The sequence below is a fragment of the Hevea brasiliensis genome, chromosome 14, assembly GCF_030052815.1.
Source record: "Hevea brasiliensis isolate MT/VB/25A 57/8 chromosome 14, ASM3005281v1, whole genome shotgun sequence".
In the NCBI taxonomy this organism is placed as follows: Eukaryota; Viridiplantae; Streptophyta; class Magnoliopsida; order Malpighiales; family Euphorbiaceae; genus Hevea; species Hevea brasiliensis.
Window position 1 is genome coordinate 72,774,667 of NC_079506.1, and position 9,701 is coordinate 72,784,367.

The 9,701-nt window shown below is 32.3% G+C and overlaps 2 long non-coding RNA genes across 2 annotated transcripts; one reads left to right on the forward strand and one right to left on the reverse strand.

Annotated features, from left to right (window-relative positions):
• Positions 1 to 5,607: 5,607 nt before the first annotated feature.
• On the forward strand, positions 5,608 to 9,294 carry LOC110643236 (uncharacterized). Its single transcript, XR_002492591.2, has 2 exons — positions 5,608 to 5,947; positions 8,907 to 9,294. It is a non-coding gene; the product is annotated as an uncharacterized LOC110643236 (long non-coding RNA).
• LOC131173454 (uncharacterized) lies at positions 7,952 to 8,979 on the reverse strand. Its single transcript, XR_009143762.1, has 3 exons — positions 8,783 to 8,979; positions 8,628 to 8,673; positions 7,952 to 8,332 (listed from the first exon to the last, which is right to left on the reverse strand). It is a non-coding gene; the product is annotated as an uncharacterized LOC131173454 (long non-coding RNA).
• Positions 9,295 to 9,701: the final 407 nt, after the last annotated feature.

A 9,701-nucleotide genomic window follows, 5' to 3' on the forward strand; every position in this document is an offset into this window, starting at 1 on the left:
TTTAAGCTAATGAAAGTATAGAGAAATAATTTCTCTACCTTTAATTCAACAGTAACAACTTCAAATTTCTCTTGAATTGATCATAAGGAAGAAGATAAGAAATCTTGGCTTGAGAGAAAAGCGGAGGAGAGGAAGAAGATTAACCCCTTAATCTTTCATTCTCTAACTCTTAGAAACTTTTAATTCCCTTAAGGTCAATTAGTGGTTAACCACTAATCATTACCTCCTTTACAAGTGTCCACATCTAATTCTCCAATTAGATGTGTTTTCTTATTTTGATTTGGCCACTTGTCAACTTAACTTAATTTAGGGAATTAAAACCTTAATTAATTAGTATTAGGTAAAATACTAATTAACTATTAATTTTCTCTCTCCTCTCCCATGACTTTCTAAGTCATTTTAATCAAATTAAAATCTCTTACCTTATAATTAATTAATCAAGTTTATATTTAAACACTTTAAACATTAACTTGAATACTTTCATTGATGAATTTAGTTTCAAGTCATGTTAGAAACTTTGTAATCTTATTGCAAACCAAAAGCATTAATTTAATTAATTAGTTAAATCATTTAATTAATTAATTTAATTAATTATGCTTTGATCATATTATTCTTATTATGTGTGACTTTCTATATTCATTACTAATTGGCAATGAGAATAATATTAACTCTTTAATATTACTAAAACTATTTCATACTTAGAGTGAAATTCTCATACCACTCTTAGTTCTCATAAATCATAGTTGACGCCTAGCATAGTATATCATTACTATCTAACTAGTGATGAATTAATTTATACTTAACTCATAAACCTTGATCATACATACTGTACACTAAAATCTCTCTGTTATATAATCCCAATTCTAGCTAAAGTCACGGTTTATGTCAAACCCTAATTACTTAGAATCATATGTGCTCATCTTAATTCCAATTCTGGATTAAGACTTTTCAACTAGAAACTCTTTTCTGAATCAGTCTATCTATCCTGACCAGGAACTTTATATATCAAGAACAATTGAGATAGACATAGGATTTTATCCCTATTTACTTAGGGCAATAGATTCCATCTTGACTTAACACCTATCTCCATATATAACTAGTTAGAGCCAACACATGCCCTTATACTCATACCCAGTACAAGTATGCAAGCGGTATCAAACTCAAACCACCTATATAAAAGATATGTAACACCCCTCATCCATCTATAGTGTAGTCGAGCAAGGTGTGCTACATTCGGTGTCGGAGCACCCTATCCTGTCTTGTCGTGTACAATATTAATTTAATGTCTATTTAATTTCATTATCTTACGTGTAGATTTTTTTTTTTTATCCCATTTCATTTTTATAGAGACCTAAACAAAGTCTCCTCTGTTTTATTAGTGCATGGCGGGTTTCCTTATTTACCTGTTAAAATCAATTATATCTATTTCATCACATCATTTCTCATATCAATTATTCATGTACCATATCATATCATTACTCATAAAATTTTCAAGAAACTAAACTTTCATTACATTCACATAACATTACATACAATAATGTACAATTATATATATACAATCCAAAATTTAATTACATGTCTCAAAATAATTTACAACATTTACTTATATACAATGATCAAAATGCAAAATCTAAATTTACATGAGCCCTACCAAAACGGACTGCTGAGGTGACACCGACATCAGAAAGTGTCTGATCAAAGTCCTATCTAAGCTCTACTGTGGCTGCTGGTGGTCTCCTGTACCTACGCGATGGAAAAACCCACGCGCTAAGCATAACGCTTAGTGGTGCATAAATTAAAATAAAAGTAACTAAATAATTGAAATATTTATTCCACGTATAACTTTATAAAGAAATATAGATTTCATGAGTTTATAGTCTTTTACATGTTTATAGAACTTTGGAAGCAATTAAGTTAATCAGGATCTTTTCTGTTCATTTATTTCATGTTCAGTCTTATTACTGATATCTGTGCCCAAGTAACCTATAACAAACTATAAAGACTGGATACACGAGAGTATACTAGTTAAATATCCATATGTCTAACATGTATACATCTGTCATATCAGGCACAAGGCCAGCGGACAGGCATAAAGCCAGAAATAAAATCAGGCACAATGGCCAACGGGCAGGCATAAAGCCTATAGAACAATCATATCAGACATATATTGTCTATCAATGATTATTCCTGTGAGCAGTACTGCAATCTGTAGTCCCTAATTGGTATACCAATTGATCCATACTATATAAATAAGTCTAGATATACTTTGGGCAAATTAATATTATTAATTACTTATGATCTTATCATTTCATGTCATGCACTATTAGTGCTTTACAGTAGTTTCATGTTAATTTATAGTGAGAAAATAGGTTCCCCCTTCATTTTCATGTAACTTATACATTTAGCAATTCATATAGGTAATTTACATGTCATGTATCACATAATATCTTGAACCTTTCTTTAGGTCTAGATTTGGTATCTTATCTTTTCTTAGCAATTTGGCCAAGATGTGGCCACTGTTTGGCTATGCTTCCTTCATGGAAGTTGTCTCTCTATGTCTTGTCTTTGTTTTCCTCTTTGAATCATGTTATTTGAAGTTTTAGAACTCAAGTTATGGTCAAATAACCAAAACTAGTTCCTTAACTCACTCAAGTTTCAGAACCAGGCAGATTCTGGAGTCAATATTTTTCCTAATTATTTGGGCATGTTATAGCCACTTTTAAGCCTAATGTTCTTCATAGAAGTTGTTACCCTATGTCTTATGATTACTCAGAATTTTAAATTACAATTTTTTAGGTCTTGTAGAATTAATTATAGCAAATTAACTGGCCTGGACTCAGGTGCCCTGTGTCTACAGGATTCCAGGTTCAGGTCAGTAGCTTTGATTCTCATTTTAGGGTTCTTACACTCAAATTTTGAGAAAAGTTTTTAAATCAAAGTTGAAGCCCTATCTCTTAGGTTTCCAGAACAGTTTGGCTCATCCCATTTGGGATTTCCTAGTAAAAGTTATGATATAAATTCTGTTCTGGGGTTAGGTGGTAGTTGAGGCAAATTCTAGGATTTGGTATACTAACTTGTTCTAATAATTTGACTTAATTCCCTTAGGTTCTGGGTTCTGGTCAAAACATCAATATTGTAGATCTATATCTTGTGGAAATTTACCACTGGTTTCATGGCATTTGGATTTTTGTAGACCAAGTTATGGCCATTTTGCCAAAACTGGTCGGGTATGCCTAAGTCCAGAATTTCTGGACAATATGATTCTGGATAGTTTGGTATCCTAACTTGGGCCAGCAATTTGGTTTGGTTAGAGGCATTTCTAGGTTCTGTGTTCTTCACGAAATTTGTAGTCCTATGTCTAAGCTTTCCAATGGTATAAAATTCAGGTCATTTGGACCTGTCTAGAGGAAGTTATGGCCGTACTGTTCATTTGGCCATTTTTCTGGGTTCAGGATTTGGTAGGCCAGATTGGAACAGTAATTAGGTCAAGATTTGAACAGAATTTGGGTATGGTTTCTTTATAAAAAAAATGGAGTGTTTTGGGTCTAGTTTCATATCCAATTGGCCTCATATCAATTGGAGCCACACAATTTCAGTTATGGGTCAAAATTCAAGCTGGACTCAATGAGTCCCTCAACCTGCACAAGAGAGCACTCCCAATTTCAAGTTCCTCCAACTCCCTTACTTCAATTTAACATACATGGCACTTCAATTAAGCAACAACCAATCTCAAGATGCAAATTTTCAATAATTTCTCAAAAGTCCTAATTTATGGCCAAAACCCTAACTCAAAGTTACAATTTCAAGCATATCACTTACAATTCAATATATGTATCATCTCTACTTATTAATTAACACCACTAATTACAATTATGTTCATAATTTCATCAAATCTCTACATCTCCTAAGGCTGTGGAATTTTAGGATATTCAATTGGTAAGAATTTCCTTTTTATTTTATGCAATTTCTACTCCTATCAACTCCAATTCAATGTTTAATTAAAGAAAAGAAAAAGGATTAGCACTAACCTCTTGTAGTTCAATTCTTGACTTGTCTAAACTTTGGAATTTCTTCACTTTTTGATAACCAAAATCTTTCTCTTGGTGTGAGGATTAATTTTAGTGAAGGGATATTAGGAAAATTATAGTGAGCAAGGGGGAGATTTCAAGCTCAAAAGCTTGAAAATGGAAGGAGCACCATAACCATGGTGGACGGCAAGATGGAGAAGGAGATGAAGAAATAATTTCAATTTTAATTCTTTGTCTTCTTTAAGTGTTCTTATCTCTTAATAACCCTTTGTCAATTTCCCATTGGCTAATTAATTTAAATGATGTCATTAGGACATCATGCCTATGCAATAAATTTTATTTCCTTTTCTTTTCTCTTCTTGTCTCATTTTTTCATTACATAATTCATAATTTAATTTATATTATGTGTCTTAATCTCTTTTATTTTAATTGACATTTAGGTCAAAATTTAACTCTAGGGTTAAAATGACCAAAATGCCCTCCGTTGGACTTGTCGGTTTATAATTTCCTTTACCGATCGACTAAATTTTCTAAATTTTCTTTGGCATTTTTAATGTTATTTATGCCTCAATAAGCCTTCAATTAAGTCCTAAAAATTATTTCTTATGACTCCCCGCAGGTCTGGGGTCGACAACTGACTTTGCAGTTACTTCCCCGTACGGTCACCCATCGCTGTAACCCCAGCTCGTTTAACTCATTTACAATTCTTGTCTTTTATTTTCTCTTAATTTTTCTTAGTCTTTATTCCATCATTTAATGTCTCCTCACCCTAGTTTGAGTGTAGTTCCAGATATTCTGGCTGTCAGAACAGACATTAGTAATCGGAACAGTAGAATACACGGACTACCTAAAGTGAGAACATTACAAGATAACCGTATCATCTCTGGTCAAGAGATTATATGCACTATTATATATGATCTAGATGATAATGTATTGACAAGAGTAAACTCCACGTACACATCATCTTAATGTCACTGGTTCAGTTTATTTATTTTATAAGTGTCCACCATGCTTGTTATATGGTATGAGACTTAGCATTATATCTCATTAATATCTCATACTAATATCTGGAAACAAATAGAAGTATAGTCTATACAGATAAATCATACCCAATGAGGTATCCTTGACTGTGAACCAGGATTTATAACACTTGTATTAGATTGTTCCATCACTCATATTCTTAACATCTTAAGAATGAAATATTTAACAAGCTGTTAAAGAATATTTTCAATTAAATTTAAACAATTTAAATTAAAAGAAAAGATATATGCCATTAAATAAGAATTAATATTTACAAAATACAAATTATAAATTATACTCTAGAACATGCTGCTAATATTATAGTGGACTCGTTCTCACAAATTCCTTACCCAAACAAATTAGAGTATCAACTTTCTTTTAAAATGGTCTCAATCTCATATCCCTCACTTTCCAAGCTTTTCAAATATAATGAGCCCATTTCACAACTCTTTTACCCAAATAAGCCCATCAGCTTTCTCACCTATTCAGACCCAAATTTCACATTGAAACCCAAACCACCAAGACATATCAAAGTCTCACACACACACACTCTCTCTCTCTCTCTCTCTCTCTCTCTCTCATCTCACAAATTTTCTCTCAACTTTCTCAATTTCCACACCCAAACTGTCATCTCAAATAAGAACTTACAAAACCCACCCTAATAACTATTCTAGTTGGCAAAAAGGAAGAACAAGGTGCCACCATTGCTGACCAACAAGGGAGGAGGAAGAAGGGAGGACCACCGTCAATGAAGGGAAGGAGGAAGACAGCAACGCGCCAAAGGGAAGAAGAAAAATGAAAGGAAAATAAAAGAAAGGAGGAAAGGAAAAGGAAAAGTGAAAGAAAAAGAAGGAAAAGGAAGGGAAAAAGAAAGGAAAAAAAGAAAAGGAAGGGGAAAGGTACGTGTTCTTGGGATTTTTCATGGCTTTTTGATGTATCAAAAATTTTTTGGGTAATGGACAATTGATAAAATTGATGAAACTAGTATCAAATTGCATGATTCTAAGTATCAAAAAATTTTGGAATGATGAATCGTAGTTGAATTTGATGAAATTGTATGAATTTTTTTAATATTAGAACCTTATGGGTAACGAACAGAATTGATGAGAACTGACGAAGATGGGTATCAGGATTTTTTGGGGTAGCAAATAATTGATAGAAACTATTAATCTTGGGTATTGGATCTTTTGGGTAACGAATTTTGATGGGAATGATGAAATTTGTGTATCAGAAAATTTTTGCATAACGTACATTTGAAAAAAACTGATAAATTTTGGCATTAAAATATTTCAGGTAATGCACCTCTGATAAAATTAATAATTTACTGCATGATTATTGATTGTACCATGTAATTGCTTGATGATACTTGTGAATTGAGCTTCTATGAATTTTTCTGGACCCTTGATGTTGAGAAAAATGTTGATCACATGTTGAACCTTTGTATTGTGTGACACAAAATTTGTAAACTTTGAATAACATCATTAATTTTTATGATTTGTGTGCGGTGTTAAGAAAATTTTATTAAAGCAATTTATATGAGAAAATGCTGCCAAAATTTCTGTAGGACCAAATTTGCACCTTGTAACACCAAATTTTTTCTTCCTCAATGGAAAATTGATATCCACTACACAAAACTAATACTTTTTGCTTCTTGAGCAATTCTGGACCTAATTGACTTGTGGTGCCAATATGAACTATTTATTGCTTGCCCAATAAAAACAAGTTGTAAAAATATATTTGTATAGTTGTACCAATTAATTTTCATTGCACAACACCATAAACTCTTCATTATTTCTCAATTGTACTCCACTATATCCTGTACTAATCAACTCTTAGGCTTGCCCAAACACTTAGAAAGCACAACTTCACTTCATCATACCAAGATTTAGTCCACTTGTATCAGCTTAAACCACAAAACCTTCCAGCACATTCAAAGAAATCAAGCCATCTCATAGAAACAAATAATGCATCACAAAAGTACTTTCTCCAAAACCCAAGGATACTTTTAAAAAATTCTAGCAAGGCAATCTCATGGAGCACATACCAAGTTCTAGAAATTTAAACCTCAAGCCACGCTGCAATTTAACCTAGATACCGCAACCTACTTCCAGTCATTCAACTTTAGCACATAAAGCACACACATATTCTACCAAGATCTCATTTTTGCCTTCATTTTAGCTATGCCCACCAAAAATTAATCTAGCATAGCTAAAATCCTTAAAATAATGAAACTTTAGGGCAATGAGAGATACCTTTCAAGCTCCTTTATTAATTATGCTTGTACTTTCATAGCTAGAGTTATGTTGGCATTTCCACCGGTACCCTTGATAGACATCTTTCCAGCCAGTGTTACCAACATGGACAGGAATTCATCCATCAATCCCAATATGTATCATTTGTCCATTCACTACAAGAAAAAAGGGAATTTGAAACCAAAAATTTGGTTTCAAATCATTGAAAATCGATTTCTAATTGCAATTAGAAACTGATTTGAAACTGAAATATTCAGTTTACAATCCACTGGTTTCTAAATAAATTTAAAATGGATTATGAAATTCGTTTCAAATTCTGAAACCATTTTAAAACAGACATTTCCGTTTTTAAATTAGAAACCGAATTAATTCTGTTTCTAAATTCGTTTCAAGTTAGAAACTGACACTTTTTTGTTTCTATTGACCTGAAATGGATTTCCATTTCTAATCAGTTTCTAACTTGTAATATTAATAAGACAAAAATAAAACACTTTTTAAAATCGAAATGCATTCGATTTTCCATTTCAAATCCATTTCTAAACATAATAAAATTAAAAAAGAAATCCTTTCTATTTCAAAACCAAATGCAATTTGTTTCAAATTACTGTAAATTTTTTTAATATATTATTTCCTATATTGAAGCATATAATAGTGCTCAATATCACAATATTTATGATATAAGGGTATCAAATATTAAATATCAATCAATATTATATATAGATAACATAAACAATTCAAGCTAGGAATTAATAATAACATAAACAAGTTCCATTGGAACCTAGAGTCTAACAAAATTTGGGACATAATAATAAAAGATAAAATAATTGCCTGGCATTTTGGAACTAAAAACAACTCAAACCCTCAATCCCTTGCTATTTCTCGTCCCTCTAGCTCTCTCAAACTTCCTTCCCTTTGACCGCACATGTGGTCTAGTACAGCTGTGTGGCACACCAAAAGCTGGGCCAAAGTTTTTCATAGTTTCATGAGCATTCTTTGGATTTCATGAGCATTCTTTGGACCTCCTAGGAGAACCTTTATAAACAATAGAAACAACAAGCTATAACTAAATAAGAAGCAATTCGTGAATTCATGCAGCCCCAATACACAAGTTTAATACTGCCCATAAGATAGTATAATTATTCACAATAAAGGAAGACAATCAAGAGTGAATAAAAGTAAAGAGAAATATCATTCAACAAATTCATTGTCATATAAATACTTGCAAGATATAACTTATCTTTTTTTTTTTTTTTTCTGGAAAACAATTGTGTGAAAGAAGGATTTTGTTATCCACAACTTATTATAGAATCTCAAATTTCTCCCATACCTTAGACATATCTCAAACTGACTTGGAGCAGAGAGGGCAAGCATATCTGTTGACAGTAAACAATATTACATTTGTAAATATTTTGCACCAAAATGTTTACAAAAGAGTAAAGAACTAAATAGAACAGAAATAGCAATAGTTGCATAGGCACTCACTAGTAGTGTTCTCTCATCTCCTTCAAGCATTTCTTGTGAATTGTGTGTCCACATGGCAATATAGTCACATAATATCTCAACTCAAAATAAAAACTGCAGGTAATCATTTGAATTGTAATTGCAGAGTTAGGTGCTAGCCATTGTCCAAATGCACTTCTATAATAGCCATGAAAAGAGGTAAGAGAGTTATAATCTACCTCAAAACAAGCGGGCAGTCATGGTACATTGCCCCCAGTACACATGGATAGCTGCCTTTCAGAATAATTGAGTAGCAGCAGCCTTCATAGGATGCAAAGAAAGCAGAAAAACTCACCATATTAATCATGCCATAGCAGCTTAAGTTCAAAATTTACCTGCAACTTCTATAGGTGAGCCCTTTGCTGTCAATGATGCATTGCTACAAAGAATACCTTGTATATGATGGAAGTGACTATTACTTTGACTAGATTATGCTAGACCATGGCTCTTGACATTTCTCTGAAAAAAATACAGCAGCTTCTCAAATTTATGTGCTTTATTTGTCAAAAAAGAAAAAACACAGCAACTCCTTAAATTTACAGCAGCAAAATTGCAGTGAAAGTTCTGAGAGGAAAAAAATACAATAGCTTCTCAAATTTGCATAGAGCAATTAATTATGCAATTGATAATTGATAATTCTTGGAACTGTTGTGATAATTTGAGCTTCATGATGCCATGTATTTGCTAGGCAGGCGGAACATGCATCTTCCCATGGATGAAGATCCAGCACAAGATCTTGGACCTCAGGGAAAACTGATATAAGTATTTGTTCAAGTATTGCATATGCAAGTTGCTTTATGCATATAGTAGACTACAATTTCCAAGAGATTGTACCAGTAGGTTCAAGTTATATTATAAAATAAAATACATAAAAAAAGATTGGGAATAAAAAGATTTTACA